The sequence below is a fragment of the Pinus tabuliformis genome, chromosome 5_2 (assembly GCF_031772625.1).
Source record: "Pinus tabuliformis cultivar Carrire ecotype Pingquan chromosome 5_2, CPIR1, whole genome shotgun sequence".
NCBI classification, from domain to species: Eukaryota; Viridiplantae; Streptophyta; class Pinopsida; order Pinales; family Pinaceae; genus Pinus; species Pinus tabuliformis.
In genome coordinates this window covers 217,428,021-217,445,361 of record NC_142306.1, presented here as the reverse complement: position 1 = coordinate 217,445,361, position 17,341 = coordinate 217,428,021, and the positions used below count along the sequence as shown (strand labels likewise).

The 17,341-nt window shown below is 37.3% G+C and overlaps 1 protein-coding gene and 1 pseudogene across 1 annotated transcript in view; both read right to left on the bottom strand.

Annotated features, from left to right (window-relative positions):
* Positions 1-17,341, bottom strand: part of LOC149158326 (DEAD-box ATP-dependent RNA helicase 20-like) — a 246,380-nt gene that overhangs the window by 123,193 nt on the left and 105,846 nt on the right. The window lies entirely within an intron of this gene.
* Positions 8,801-10,172, bottom strand: LOC149158327 (uncharacterized; annotated as a pseudogene).

Here is a 17,341-nt window from a genome sequence, read left to right as displayed (position 1 = left end):
TGGAAATTTCAAAAAAAATTGGACCCTTGGACCTTGATGGTTAAGTCAAAGTTAAATTTTTGAGGAAATTAGTTCAAAATAATTATTTTTGAACTAATAAAAAATGGTTTTAATGAGAAATTCGAAAATTCCTCAAAAATAAGTATTTTCGACAACCGAGATTAAAAGTTGATCAAAGATTTATCAACGGTCGAGATTATTTTGACAGGGATCAAGCCAACTAGCTGTTATTTTCCACTTGGAGGAATTTCTCAAAGTCATTTTCTAAATAATGTTATTGATGGTATACAATCCAACTAGGGCATCATACATCTTCTTTCAAGAATCCAAACCTAAAACATATGGAATCAAATGATCTCTGATGGATTCAATAATAATCCTCATGGTTGTGATTTCATTCTTCTTGTACATTGCTTTTCCTTCATTATCTTGTGGTTCAGTAACCTTTCCTTTCACATGCTCTAAAACATCATTCTTTACAAGAATAAGATTAGTCCTTGTCTTCTATGCCCTGAAGATTGTAGCACCTTCCAACTTGTTTCCTATCTTAGTATAGGAACCCATGGTCATATATCAGGTCAAGCAATCAAATTGCAGAAGTAGATATCTTCAAGAGTGATCTTGATGCCTTTTTTCCTTCACCAAACCTTTGATACCATGTTGATTTTATAGTGCAATTAAGACGAGCACAAATTTTCTGCCGGATCCGGATAATTACTTCCAATGATACAATTACTTCTTTAGCACATTCCACATCATAAAGCAATTACACTTCAAAAAAATTCAACCATAAATACAGTAGGGCAATAGAGATCACAATAAAACAATGATGCACAAGAGACAAAAATTTATCCTGGGAAAATCCAAACTAGTGAAAAACCCAACAAATCTTTTTTTAAGGAGAAATTGTCCAATTCAATCAATAATGTACATCACATTTTCCAATCAAAATATCATCCCATTGACCATACCATATTCCAATTCAAACCAAGTCAAAAGAGAGATAAAGTCAAACTTCTTCTAACAAGTCAAATCCGGTAAAAGATGTTCAAATTCGGCCTTCTACTGCTCTTGGTCAACTAAGGTCAAAGGGGCCAAATTTCGGCCCTGTTGCTCCATTGAAAGATTCGGTCAAACTACCCAATTTGACATGTGGTCAAAGCTAGTCAAAACAAAAAAATCAATGACAAAATTTATGTCCAAAAAATATATCAACCTTCAGTTAATGATGCCAGAATATTCACTCCAATAAACCAATCAAAGATTCAGTCAATGCAACCTAGAAAATAGTCAAAGTCAACATTGGTCAAACAAATGAAAAGTTGGTCAAACTTTGTTGGTCAAAGTGTATTCCCTCTCCTTTGCACGTGTGAACAGAAATCTTCTTCTCTTGGGCAGATCTAAATGATGATCCAAATGAGGAGGTCTTCTTGTCAATTTATGTGTTTTATCTTGTGAGCTTTGACCAAGAGTCAAACCCCTCCAATTGGCAAGGCCAACCAATCAGATTTGGAGCATACATGAAAAATAAAATACTAAATTGTTTCCCCTTGCCTTTGTTGACTTAAATACCAACCGCAGCCAATATTTCAACAAATACGTGACCATGAAAAACTTTAGGGTCTAAATTTCGCCCATGGGCTAATTTTCCATGTTATTTCCCAAGCATAATATTCACCAATTTTAATTTTTTCTAAAAATGATTTGCCCAAATTCTACAGGTTAAAACATAATATTATTTTACCTTCAAAATCACCAAATTTGTATAGAAGCTTAATAAAATCTTTAAAAAATTAAATATTTTTACAAAAATATCGCGAAACATTTTAGTGTGTGCATATTAAGTAGTAAGATTCATCAAGATTTCTACACTTTAAGATAAGTTTCCATTCTTACAATTTTCCCTATATGTGACCCTATGGGAAGAATGCCCTAGTACTTTGGGGTTACACTAACATTATATTAGCATCCTTTCACCATGCCATAGAGCGCTCAGTATATATCCCCCCTCTTTAGTATATGGTTTATTACTTTGACAAGTGGGTATGAGCTCTTATGGATATTTTTCACACATGGATGGATTACTTATGAGGTGCATCATGGTCTTACATGGATTAGTCCCCCTATTTAGCTCAAAAATGGAGGCATGTACATAGTTACCATCATTTCAGGCATCTTTTGGTGAGATATTTCTCTTCTTGAGAGTGTGGATGACTTGGCATTTGGATTACTGATGATATATGGCTTGGAACTAACATATTGCACATTATCTCATGATGGATTGATCCCTTGCATTATGGAGCTAGCCCTTGGTACACTTATGGAGGGATGTTACATCCTTGATCTTGAGCTTGAGTGACATATTGCACAATTTTGCTATGCCTTATTGATGAGTGACCTACCTTAAGAGGACACCCTACACACCTTCGCATGGAGTAGTACTCACACATGCCATCCTTGGAACAGTACCTTGCACACATGTTAGAGGGATGGTCTTATTTTATCGGTTGATAAGGGGCCACCACCTTTTCCTCATGGAGTTAGTTAATCATTGATGACATTCCATGTGTGTTCTTCATAGACTTGAGACCTAGGTTCATGGGTCCACTTGTTGGGCACTTGATTTAAGGAGAATGTTCGCCATTTGAGGCCACGTTGCTTGCATTGGTATTTACGCTTATTCTTGAAGACATCACATTATGGAACCCTTGTTGCACATTTATTTATGATTGGAGGAGAACATCTTGCCTTAGAGAGACACATATCAATTATTCTAGGGTTTTCCTTGATCATTACACTTGTTTTCATGCCATAGATAAGAATATTTCACATTGGAGGAGATCTAGGAGGTTTGGAACCTAGATATAGGGTTTAATTACATATGTTGAGTACATCCTAGCTTCAAGAGCAGTTACTTTTTAATAGGGTGTGTATATTTCTACCAGATTATTGCAATTAGATGCAAAGTGGCCACAAGATTTCCAAAATGTGGTCATAATAGAAATTCCAACAAAATTGACAAAGTGATGGAGTTTTAAAAATTCTTATGAGGGGCCATTCCATGTATCGCATGCCACTTGGAGGTTATTTTTCGCACATTTATACAAGATCTATTAATGAAGCGACTTCTCTTAGAGGTTTTTATGGAGGATGTTGGAGTATGCCATGTCTTAAGCCCACTTTAATGGAGACGTCCCACCTTCAAGGAGCTATTTTCAATTTTGTTGGAAACTTGTACAGTTGGGATAACCAATTCATTATTTTATTATCATTTGACTTGTCACATGAGTTGGTTATGAGTTGGCATTATTATATTGTTTTTCTAGTAGAGATTAGAAGATCTAGGAAAAGAAATCATATTTTGATGTAAAAGGGGATGGCAGTACAAGCCTATGAAAAGACTAGCACTCTCCATTTGTAGTCATAGTTGATTTGTGAAGAGCCCCTCCTCTTGGAGCTTTGTTGAATGTCTTTTTCTTGGACGCTTAATTTAAGTTCAAGAGATTTTGCTTATCATATATGAAGCTATATTTTATTTGTAATTGTTGTCAGTGAATACTAGGAATTGCTTGCAAAGACCTTGTTATGAAAAGACATAAAGAACGGTTCATTTACCATTTGTGGAAAGGTTCATCTTGTTGAGAGTTGTTGTTGGAACAATACTTTACTGTAGGACTCACTCTTATAATATTGTTCAAGTGTGGAACCTTTAAGAACCCCTCCAAGTACATGTTTTCATCATTTAACAACAATTTAAAGCTGATTGTGGCATGTAAAACAGCTTTGTGTGTCTTAAGCATTCATTAATTAATCTCTTTAGCTTTCCCTCTTGACTCCATTAGCCCATAATTAGATATGCACCAGTCTCCTATCCTCCATCACCATCTTATTATCATTATACTACAAAAAGGAAAACATTTTTTTGCTAGAGTTGTCTCTTTCATATCATCTCAAAGCCTTATTTTTCTATCATTGGTAATCCTAAAACCTAGGGAACTAGGGATGTTCCAAATGCAATATTTTTTAAGAAAAAACAAGAATTTGAGTGAGGCAACCTAATATTCAAGCCTATGGCATTGGTATTTGTAAATTTTAGTTAACAATGGTATGTTCTATGATTAGCACAATTTACTTCAATGTTCCTTAGTGGCCCAATAGAAATTTCCAATTTCCAATAGCAATCACAATAATCACATTGACAATAAAAGCAGATAGAACATAAAACAAACTGCAGAAGACAAGCCAAGACAAGAGGACAACATATTTGGTGGATGCCAGGGAAAAAAACCCAATGTAGGGAAAAACCCTTTGATCAATTCTTCTTATTTTTAAATCAAAAGTTCAGCAGAGAGAGAGAGTACAAAGTCAAATTAACTTGCCCAATATAAATTCAAAACAGCCCTGAAAATTTCTACAGTCAAATTTCAGTCCTAACAAAAAATTGAACACTGGTCAAACCAGCAGCAAATCTTCCTTAAAGTAGCTCGGTCTTCCTTGGTCAAACTCGGCCTGATCAGGAGGTCAAATTCAACCCAAAATAGCTCAGTCAAACTCAGTCAAATGAGAGAGAATACTTTTGTAATTTTTTGCGGTCAAACAACAGTCAATGTAGGTCGAACAGCCCAGAATTTCTCGGTTTTTGTGCCTAGCAATGCGGCCTAGAAAAATCGAACCTTTGATCCCCAAAAAGCAATCAAAATTGGTCAGCAATCCCTTGGTCAATGTTGGTCAACCTGTTTCTGAGTCCGAAATTTCGGCCTGTAATTCTTCCCAAAAATTTTGTCCTCCTAGCCACACGTGTGAGAGAGAGAGAGGTTGCCCAATAGTTGTACGAACCAATCTGATGAAGATAGAGAGAAGAATGTGTGAGTGATGAATGTCCAAATGAGGTGAGAAGTCTCTTGTATTTATACAATTTGTTGTGGGTGAAAAGACACATCCATTAGGTTTCTTGAGCTTACATAATGATGAAGCCAGCCTGATCAATTTGCAGCTGTATGGGCATAAATTCAAAATCACACCTCTGCTTGTCCGAATGAGATGATCTTTATATCAATCTTGGACCTCTCGAAAAGAGGAATCCAATGCAATCATCATCTCCATCAAATGAATTGTCCCAAGGTGGAATTTGGCCCTAGTTTCCAATTTTAACAGTTTTGCTATGCAATTCATGGTAATGTTAAATTCTTAGAGTAAAAGTGACATTCTCCTTTATCTTTCATTTTCATCCTTTTACTTAAATTGTTAATTGGATTTCATATGGAGAAAGTGGAATTTTATATCTCACTCAAAATCCAACAAACTTAACAGTTTTCAAGATTGGGGGGATTGCAACGTTTCCATCAGATTTTGTCATGCACAAGGGTATGGAACTAGTGTTTAAGCAAGAGCACCAAACTCTCTATGTACCTTGATGTTAGTGGCATTGGTTATCAAACTCCTCTATCATGGCCCTACTAAAATTGTACCCATCAGTCAAACAAAATCTTGACTTGAAATGCTACGTTTTTTTCTATATCGATGACAAAGATCCCATTATAGGCAATGATTTTAATGATAGGTAGGTATTTGTTGTAGCATGAGTGTTTTTTGGATGCTAGAAGCCAACAAGAGCCTATTTGTTGATGTGTTTTCGGTTCAGAGATGGACTGCAATCGATGCTATAATGGTTATGTGCACCCTTACATGCTATACAAATGAGAATGTTTCCTTATTTGTGAATAAATGGTTTGGATTCATATGGATGCACATGAATATATATGTTTTTCTTTAAATTTTGAATATTTACGTGTTTTTGGTCTGATTCTTTTACCAATTCCAATCTAGTTTCAACTAGTTCCTGGTTCAGAGGGTTTTCCAGTTTAGTACTTCATCTTAGCCAAGCTACAAATTGATCCAACTTCAAGTGGCACGAGCATGGTCCAGACTTCTTAGTAGATCTTAGATGATTGCTCGATCTTGGGAGAATCCTCTGAGATGCCCTTTAAATCTCCCAAGTTAATTTCTTATGAACACTAGTGGATCTATGTTGTTATTCGCCCCAAACATATTATATAACCATTTACTCATTGGTGCTATGAGGTTAAATCTCTCCTCATATTAAAATTTGTATTTTATTCTATTCGAATTAGGCTATAAATCCACCCACATAGTGTTTGACTTTGTTAAATTTGTTCTTCCATAATGTATGTGATTCTTGCATAAATTTAGGTATATGTAAAACATAAATCTGCAATACATTTCTTTATATTTCTGTAATTAGACATATTTACCAGGAATTATTGCCCAATTTATGGAATTATTAATATAAAATTAGATAAGAGTAAAAAGTAAATATGTTGTACGTAAATATTGTAACAACCCCAAAACATTTAACAGTCTGTTGAGGCATTTCTCAACCAAAGCTCTAATACCATACACAATTTTCTCCATTTGGTAATTACTTCCAATGATATATGAACATCATTAAGTAAATACTCGCTGAAAAATTCATTTTTTTAGAAAATGTTGGCCTCTTCCTTAGATTTGCTTCCATGTGCGAGAGAGAGAAATGTGTGAGTGATAATTGTGAAAAAACCACGATTGCAATAAAATGGAAACTATTTGTTAATTTTGGCAGCTAGGGAGAAATCCCCTAGTCCTCCCTCCTAATTGAGCAAACAAAGAAAATGAATATATATTTATTGAAAGGAATTAATTATAATTTTACACCAAGTCGGCCTTAAATCTTGGAGGGAAAATTGTTTAATAAAATTCAAATTTTCAAATTCGAATCGGCTCAGTAAATAGATGTCTTTTCGGACCCTCAAACAATTATAAATACCCTATTGTATTGATCTCAAAGGGCAACTTCAGATAGCATATTCTTCTTTGTGATTTTCGGATCATTACTTCTGAGTTGTTCGAATCATTTGAGGCAGTTTTTTGGGCATCCTCTCTGGGTTATATCTGAGGGTTTCTTGTTTGATTTATTAGGGCTTCATTGGGGCTACTATCGTTGCACTCTTTACTGCAATTTGATGGAAGTGAGTTATGTCAACAGACCCCATCTTGTGATATGAATTCGCAAACTTGTGATGCGAAGTCGCATAACTATTCATATGCAAGTTGCAAACCTATTCCTATGCGAAATTGTAGAACTATCCTATGCGAGTTGCAAATATGCTACAGGACTTTCGCATGGCTACTGGACTCGCATTCTGCTAGAGAACTCACATATGCCTCAGGTTAATACTTTCTTGCTCACCACAGGTCTGTAATCTCTCTCTCACTCAACACAAGCCTATACTATCTCGCATCTCCATTCTGGATATGATCTCACTTAATCTCACATCTCTATAATGATCATGGTCTCACATTTTTGGCATTGATACATATTATGTATGGCATTATTCCTCTGTGATATTGTTGGCATCATCATACAGTACGTATGGCATCGAATCTTTGTCTTATATATTCATGTGGCATCATTACTCTATGGTCAGTCCAGGAGCATTCATGGCATCATCTTATATGGTTGTCGCATGATATATGATCTTGCATCTAACTCATTGATATCAAATCTTCAGTATAGTAACACAACATTGGTTGAAACAACAGTGGCTCATTGTGATAGTTATACATCAATTTACTGTGGTACTCCTACAGTGGTATTTCCGTAGTGGTACATTGTTGACCTTGCTCTTGTCAGAAATATAGTTTATTGCATCAGTGACATAGCCATGTTATATAGAATCTTTAATATCACTCTCGCTCCATTTGATGGCTCTTTATCTCTTATGCATGGTTCATCTTGTTGTGAATGGTTGAAATCTTGATTCACATAGGGCAGTGATCTTTTATGATTCAATGGACAGTAGTATTCTACAGGACAGATTGCAGAGATCTTCTATAAAGACATGAGATAGTGATCATGATATAATTCATATGGCAGTGACCTTTTTCGATGGCAGTGGTCTTACTCCTATGATATTGTTACTTTCAGTATTATGGCAGAAGTCTTCTTGGACTCATCTGGTTATCAGAAGTTAGTTCACAAACGAAGTTGTGAATTGACTGGCCCTAGGTGGCCTTATATGATTGACGATGTCTCATGATGTTATACTTTGTATCTCAGGTGAGCAATAGATAAATATCTAAATAGAAGAAGAAGAATTGAATTCTGGGTTTTCCCCCTTGTAAAGTTTTGCCTTGGTCTCCAACCAAATCATGGTGTCTCTATTTGTGCATGCTTTTCTTCTGAAGTTCCTTATATCATTCCGTTGCATTGTAGATGATATTGTTCTTTATACATAATTGCTAATGATGTGATGATGTTATGGGGTGAATGCATATGTAAATGATGAAAAGTATAAAAATCCCATTATCTAAAGCAAAAAACAATATTCCCTAAGAAAAATTAACATTATTCTTCTAACTGATGCAGTTTATTTGCCTTTTATTATTTAATTAACGGCAAATAACGAATAGCTTACTACTGCAATCTTCACAATTAAAATAAATGTTGCAGAAAATAAATCAGGAACTAAGAAATAGAAGCACACTGTTGGACACCTAATCCTAAAGGGTTAGTGTGGAATTCGAATGGACAAAAGCAGTCCAAGAGACCTTGGGATCTGAATCCCAAGAGTCACCTATTGTACTATAAATGTGTATCTTATGTTAATAAAAAATGGAACTCACTGATTTATCTTTCATATGTGTCTTGCTGTCCATGTGAGTTTAACATGGTATCAGAGCCGCTTGTTTTTCTGTGGCCTGTTATGTGCATCCTCTGCCCATAATTCTGTGTCTGAGCTGCTCATACCTGAGCGTTTCTGCCTCTGTCCTTAGACTGCGCACTATCCTGAGACTGCGCTCCTCTGCCGTGAGCACTGCCAACGCATCTGTTCATATTCCAAAATTAAACTGGTGCCTAAACGTTGGTCCTGCACTGCTCTGTCTGACATGCTCTGCGCATACCTGAATTCGCTGCAGGAGAATTGATGCCGACCTGCAGCACGTTACTCTCAGAAACACTCAGTACCCGCGGTTACTGATCTGCAAAAGTTGGCGTAACCGTTGCTGTGCCTCTGTATTTTGATTTTCCTCTTCAGCATCTCGACCAGATGATCCACGTCTACGCCGTCCACTGAATTTCTTCTTGCTTACAATTGTGGCACGCTGTTCTACACTCCCGCAATTCGAGTCGGTTAGTCACTCGTATAAAGACTTGTCATCCCTGAATAAAGCCCTGGGCTGTGCATTTTTTTATGAACGTTCACTCCTTAATTGCTGTGTAAATCTCGCTTTAAGTATCAAAGGTGTTTGCGTTTCCAGTTTTGCATGCCGCAGAGAATAAAATGAAAGCGTAGTTTGGGTTGAAGTTTGCGTTTTCAGATCTAGCAAAGTTCTATTCAAAGTTCTAGAAATTTCTCTGTTTTCCATGAGACCATCGAAGGTTTAACGATGGTTGGGTTCTGAACCATCGCCGAATAATTCTAATGGTGGTTTTCACCCACGCATTCTCCAGAAATATGTGACCTTGAATAGATTTGTCTATTGTTTCAAGGACATCTGTATATACACCTGCTTCTTTCATAAAAAAAAAATGAACATAAAATGAAATGTTAAACCCACCAGATTTGGATGGAATTCTTTGACATATTCACGGACTTGCTCAACAGTATCCCTCTCTGGATCCACTGATATAAAGACAGGTACATTCTTTATTTCTTCAATGCGACGCTTCTTCTCGCGATCAAAGTAGATATTCAATCCAACCCCTGTGATGATCAAGAGCACCAAACTCATCCAAGTGACAGGTCCTTCTCGGACTGGCCTGCCTTTGGAAGTGGTCCCACGAGATTCATCTCCTTGATCTCCATCCTTGTGGAGCCTTGAACTGGTTGTTCTTTTGGAGGTTCTTCAACTTTTGCAGTATCTGTGGCCATATTTCGCCACGATATCGAGGAAGAAAGTTTTGCATATCCTAATGATGAGCTGATCATGTCTATCGTAGATTTCGAATAGAGAAAACGCTGGGACCCAGAAACCGACCGTCCCTCGCTATCCGCAGCTGAAAGAAGACGTGAAGGTTCTGCGCAGTATCCACGAGAGTACGAATGAAGAAACCGAGAACATAGCTGTGAAGTCCTTCGCAAAATCTTGAAGCCCATTGCCATTCTCGTATCGATTCTACGGCCCTCCTGCCATGCGGGACAGCATAATGCTCTGCATCAATGTAAGATTTGTTTTATTATGAGTTGTTGCATGCGGTTTGAAGAGAGCCTGTGTATAATATTCAAACTGTTTATGTATTAACGTGGTGCACTAGCCGGGAAGCGCTGTGGGTATATGCGCATTTTAACGCTGTGGTTATATTCACATTGACCATCGTTATATACGCATTAACGCTGTGGGTATATGCGCATTGACCAGCGTTTGAGTATTATATGGTAATCAGTTTTGTGCTGGTCTCAATTTTCAATTTTCAGAAACCCGTGTTCACACCAATGCCATGTACAGTATTGATAGTTTTAAAGTGAAAATGAAGGCGGTATGAAAAGATCTATGGAACAGCAATCGAGCGAGAGGATTTCAACGAGATTTCCACTGAATTCCCGGGATCTTTCTTTGTGTTTGCTAACTGGAAATTCAAGACAAATTTATGCTTATAAATGCTCAGGTGAAATTGCGGGAATTGAAATAATAACACAGTGAAGTGAACTGATATAATCCTTGCGCATTTTTTCAATTGCATTGATAGTGTGCATTTTTTTGTGGAAGAAATTGTTGAGAATTTGTAGTGTTCTTCTGAGGCTAAAAGCACAGATCTGGAAGCTCAAAACTATGGCTGTGCTTCAATACCATTGTTTGACATTTTAAAGTAGATTCGAAGTATATGTCTGCGGCCCTCCTTTGGTACATATTTCTGCTAAAAACTCTAGACAAACTTGCAGGTCTGAGGCATTGACTAAGGTATCTGTGATTAAAAAAAAAAAAAAAAACTCAAGCGGCTTTCGGTCCTTCATTTCAGAAATATATTGTGGGTGATTAAGGTCAGAGACATCATTTGCCTCCCATTTCAGAGACACATTGACACAGTCTGAAGCAATTTTGTGGCCCAAATCTAAGGAGAAATCTTCGACCCTGTGGTTGGCATTTAATATTGGACAGTCTGTTGCATTTTTGAACTGAGAGCGGATGGGTTAAACTTTGGCTGCCATGAGAAGAGTTTTGCTGTTGAGAGAGAAAACCTATTGATTTTGTAAATTTGAAGGGAAGGAAGAAGCTTTTGTTCTGCTTGGGCTAATTTTCAGAGAGAGATTTGCTGAACTTTTGCATCTAGATATATTTTTTCTGTTTAGTAAAGATATCAAGAAATGACTCAAATTACTGAAATATTAGAGTTCTTAAAAACTCTCATACATTCCTCAGATCATGATACAGTGAGAATAAGCAAAGTTTCTCTGGTTGATATTAGAACCTGTTTGTATAATGTACAAGAAAATATTGAGTTTTTGCAGCTGGAAACAAAGCTACAGCAGGAAGAATTACAGCAGTGGAGTCATCATTCTGAACCTGTTTCTATTCAGAACAATGAAGCAGACTCCCATAAACAACAAGTCAATATTGTTCAAGTTCATTTAGATTCAATACCCAATAAAGCAACAAGTGTACATGCAGATGCAGAAACTCAATCTGCACTTCCCAAGCCCATCATCAGACCTTGGGAACAGCTTGTCCACAATAAGCACAAAACTGGTCTTGGATATGACAAGGACTTGTCCTTTCATATTCCAGACTATGCCAAACCCATTCAGTTTCAGAGTGCTGGATTCATTTATGACAGTTCAGCTGCTCCTCATGACAGTGCAGCTTCAGTTGTTCCAGACTCTGCCCCTCTTCTACAGCAACAACAAAAACAACAGATCGTGAAATGCCAACACTGTGACCGAGTTGGCCATCTGAAAGATCACTGTTTTGATCTTCATCCATGTGAGCACTGTCATAAAACCAGCCATTCTTCACACAGATGCTTCAAAAACAAACGTCTTGCAAGAACAAAGATTCATCTTGGATGGATCGCTTCTTGGCAATGGGCATCAACAGCCAAGAAGATATTCCAAACACATGTCAGAACTTGTTCCAGAATATTGAACAGTCTTGCAGTTGAGTCTTCTCCATCTTCTCACCTTGTACCTGACAGGGGGGGAAATGATGGTCATCTACAAGCTTCAAAGTCACATCAAGCGAGCCTGAGCCACAACCTGCCACACCAGTTTCAGAGTTGTAGCCAGAGACAAAGATGCCTGAACATGCCTTCAGTTGGCAATCTGGGACACTTCCTCTAGCAGAAGACTTCAGCTTCTTGCCAGTTTTGGAAGAATTCCAGGAACACAGATTGAGAACACTTCCTCTAGCAGAAGACACCAGCTTCTTGCCAGATTTGGAAGAGTTCAGGAATTGCATTAAGCATTCCAGAGTTTTTGGTCATCCTTAAACCATCACAGATTGAGAACACTTCCTCTAGCAGAAAACTACAGTTTCTTGCCAGTTTTGGAAGAGTTCCGGGAACTGCACTAAGCGTTCCAGTGTTGGTGGTCATCCTTAAACCACCGCCCTTTTTTACCAACATTTCATAGAGCACATTCAGCCTAGTGCTGCCATGCATTTTTGCACATTTTTTATTACAGCTCTCTTCTTGGACTCATACATAACCCTTCGGATTAAGGGGGGGAATGTTGGACACCTAATCCTAAAGGGTTAGTGTGGAATTCGAATGGACAAAAGCAGTCCAAGAGACCTTGGGATCTGAATCCCAAGAGTCACCTATTGTACAATAAATGTGTATCTTATGTTAATAAAAAATGGAACTCACTGATTTATCTTTCATATGTGTCTTGCTGTCCATGTGAGTTTAACACACACACACAACATGGCACCAATATTTGGACTAATGTCCCCGGAAAAACCCTGAAGGAAAAACTGGTGCAGCATATGAGGGTTTATATTTTATTATCTTCAGCAAATTAGAGAGTACATGGATTTGCTTGCCAAAACACTGATAAAGCTTCAGAAAATTTTCTCCAACACTCCAACTAGCAGATTGACCTGGAAACACTTTGTTTCTCTTGAAAAATCAATGTCGGCCTCCTCCAATAAATGTGCACAAAAAACATCATTGTGAGAATTATGCACTAGCTAGAAACTGAGATTCAGCTGACCCTGCACTCCTTTGGTGATCTTGCCCTTGCACTACGCAACTCGCTCTATCCTCTGAATTTGATCCCTGAAAACTGGAAATACGATCTGTTGCCCAGATTTGTGCACTGGAGAACTCGCACCCACTGGTATAGCTTTCCTGCACAAGAAGTCAACCTTCCTTCTGACTCTGGAAATTTGTGGAAATATCTCTCCAATTTCTGCTGAAACCCTCTCTCACTGATGCTTCTCTAGCTCGAGCTCCTCACTCGCTGAATACTGCACACTGGGTAACTTACACTGCCTTGCTCTCTTGCTCATTTGATGTCTCTTCTCCAAGCCCCATCGACTTGCTCATATAATTCTCGAGGGAGCACCAACGACCAAGATCTAGTCATGATCGATGGCTCAAATCAGCTTAAACTCTGTCAAATTACTTTTGAGATGTCTCTAGAGCAAAAGTCAATTTCCTTAATTAATATACTTTAAAAAACCAATTTTCCAAAGTTAGACTTGGGAAATTTTAATTATTCAGTCAATTAATTTAATTAAGGTGCTTCGGAGCCATATATCGCGAAAACATTTCGGGATATTGGAGATCTCATGTTCCTTAGCCTCTCTGACACCTCAGAGACTAGAACACATGTCCAATGCTACCACAATATCCAAAAACTAACAATAAGTGTGTATAAATTAGAAGTTCAGGTGTCTTTATATACTAATATTAGATTGCCCCAAAGAGACACATCACTTTGTAAATTTAATTTAATTTTCTTTATTTTAATTTTAACTTAAATTAAAATTAAAATTAAATTTTATTTTATTTCTTTTGAGTTTAACTTGTGTAGCTGGGGAATACCACCCGCGGCTACGCAAAAATAAACAAAATCCCACCAAAAGAGGGGCCCGAGTTTAGTCTCCTCCAGTAGTATGAGTTTGTTGGGTTAAGGTGGCACAAGGAGGAGGGAGTTAACTCTCCCTTTGATCACACTTGGCATCCCTTTAATATGCTACCCCTACAACAGCTCCCATGCAGTCCCTTACAGCCAATTAGAGATCACGCAAGCAGTCAAGGAGACTCCCACGCAGCAGAGAAAGAGACACCTGCTTGACATCAGTTTTGAAGGACGAGTTAGAAGTGGAGTTTCTCCACACCTTTACCCCACACATGGAGCAATTCGTGGGATCTAATGGCAGCTGTTACTACACATGTCCTACATTGTTCCTCTTGATTGCACCTACAGCCGGTGCACAGGACACTACAGGCAATCACTCAACAGTGTGTCTACATTTGGAGGATTCAAGCTGCCTAGGGATCTCCTCCTCTTGGCCACTTGTTTAGCTCTCTTCTTGGTATTGTCTCCCATTTCTCCTATAAATATAACCCATTTGCTCATTGTTTCCCATGGTTAAAAGACTTGAGCTGGGTGACTTATACCATTTTTGTACTGTGATATTTTCTTGATCAATAAAGAAGACTTTGGAGGTCACGGAATGTTGTTCTTGCCTTATCATATGTGGAGGTAGCCCTGTGTTTGTTCATGTTTTTATTGCTCTAAATCTTACAAGTGTTGGCCTTTGATAGGGACAGTGTTGTCCAAGGAGAGAGTAGTAAGTACTTACTGTTTCTCTTGTTGATTTGCAAAATAGATTTAGTTGCTTTATGTACTTGTGAATAGCATATTTCAACTTCTTTTTTGTAAAGTCACACCTATATTACTAATGGTTTGTGGGCAAGATCCATAGTGTTTTATAGGCTATCTCCCACCTTGAAGTTGGCCATATCCTCGGCTAGATCAGCCACCATCAAGACACTAAGGAGCACTTTATTTCACCAATCCAAGCATCTCCAAAGTACTGTCCAAGGACCTGCAAAACAGGACATTGAGAGGGATTTAAGGAGCCCCAAGACTCCTTCTTTCCTTCATTTAAATCTAAAATATTCCTTGATCTTTTTCACTTGTGCTCTTCATTGAAGATATGGATCTAAGGCTGATTAATGATTAATCTGCTGTTGTCCAAACGGCAGTAGATTAACCAAGAAAAAGACAAGCTTTCCTTGGCTTTCTCTTGGTCAAGTAGCATAGAAGTTTAATCCTTTTAACTTAGAATTTTTTTCTTATCGTGTGATAGTAGTCTTAGGTAGTTCTAATCATCTTTTGAGCACTTTCTATCATAATTACCTCGCTGATTTTTGCAAACCCGTGACAGCACAAGGGGAAACACTGGTGGCTTTTGCCCAGATTTGAAGGATTGGAGCACCGAAAGATTACCTATAACCAATTCTTGTCAAAAACCAACATTTCTACCTTGTAACCTCTCAAAAAGGGGATCTATCATCCTTTGATCCTTCTAGTGTTACTTGCGAGCGGGAGCGAAAGCGGGGAGCAGGAGCGAAAATGGGAGCGGGATCGACATTTTCAGAAGCTCCCAGTTTGGGAGCGAATTCTGGAGCGTTTTTTATAGAATATATATATTTTTTATACTTTTTATATTTTGATACATATATGTCAACAAAAACATGTAGAATAATGAATTAGATATAAAAAACATAAAAAAACATAGATTGAACCATATAACAACAATCATCTAGAAGTTATAATCTTCATCAACCACGTCCACAAGTTAGTAACATAGTAACATACAACATATTGAGTCTCATGATTCATCAATCTTAAAGTTTCAAGCTTTCAAAATTCAATATATAACATTTATCATCATTGATCACCAAAGTTGTACTTGTAAGCTAAGTGTAACCATTACAACAAATAATATCTAACATGAAATGAAATGTTATAAAATGAGATGAAATGAAACAACTTTCAACTTTCATTAAGCATCATATTCATAATTCATTACTAATGAGTTATAATTGCCAACTTCAAACTTAAATTGTCATATATTGTTTAAAAAAAATATCATAATAAATATGAAAGAGTCAATAGTTATAAAAGCTACTAGAAACTAGAAAAGAGAAGTAAATCTATTATCTATTTCTTATGCTTGGGCCTCTTGCCACCACGAGAAATGTCTAATTTTTTAGTCTTGTTGGAAAATTAGGATCTTTGTCATTAATATCACCCTCTAAGCATTAATATCCAGAGGTATTTTTGTCATTACCTCTGTCTCTGTATAGGAATCTTTGTCATTAATATCACCCTCTAAGCATTAACATAAGATAGAAAAAGCATAGCATGTCAAGTCAAGATTTTGTTTGAGTGATGCGTACATTTTTAGGAGGGTCATGATAGAGGAGTTCGACAACCAATGTCACTAACATCAAGGTACATAGAGGGATTGGTGCTCTTGATTAAATACGAGTTCCATACCCTAATACATGACAAAATTCAATGGAAACATTGCAATCCCCCAATCCTGAAATCCTGAAAAACTGATAAGTCTACTGGATTTTGAATGAAATCTAAAATTCTACTTTCTCCATATGAAATCCAATGAAGCCGAAACCACTCTCAAACATCCTGAGTCATTTCATGGTAATGTTAAAAATTTAAGTAAAAGGATGAAAATGAAGATTAAGGAGAATGTCACTTTTACTTTAAGAATTTAACATTACCATGAATAGCATATCAATACTAGGGCCTAGACTTGATCATTAAGCTGCCCCACTCAAAAATTATTTGTTTCTTTAAAAAAAAATTGCAAAAAAGGCAAAACGCTCCCGAAAAGGTAGAGAGCGAAAAAAATTTTAGGGAGCCCGCTCCCGAGTCGCTCCCGCGCGGAGCATGCATTGGGAGCGGGATCGGGGGGAGCGCTCCCCCGCAACACTGGATCCTTCAAAGGACCCTTGTAACTTTCTTAAATTGATTCTCCTCCTTTTTGTGGCAAAGGAGCTCCTATTTCCTCTTGATTTTTATCTCTTACTTTTGTGAAGGATCTAATCAAGCATTGCAATCTAAATCAATAAAGTGCTGATTCCTTTTGGGAGTTAGGGGATTTCTCCCCCCTAAACATCCCTCTTCCCCATTTGGGGAATTGTCTTGTGGTTGTGCTTGAGTAGTTTCATTTTTCTTGCCATCGATAAAATTAACATAGAGTAGGTAATCACATTTTGCATCTAGCTTAGTTTTCCTTTTATTTCATGCAATATAATGCAATCTAATCTAGTTTCAAGTTTTCTTCATTAATTTGTTCTAAT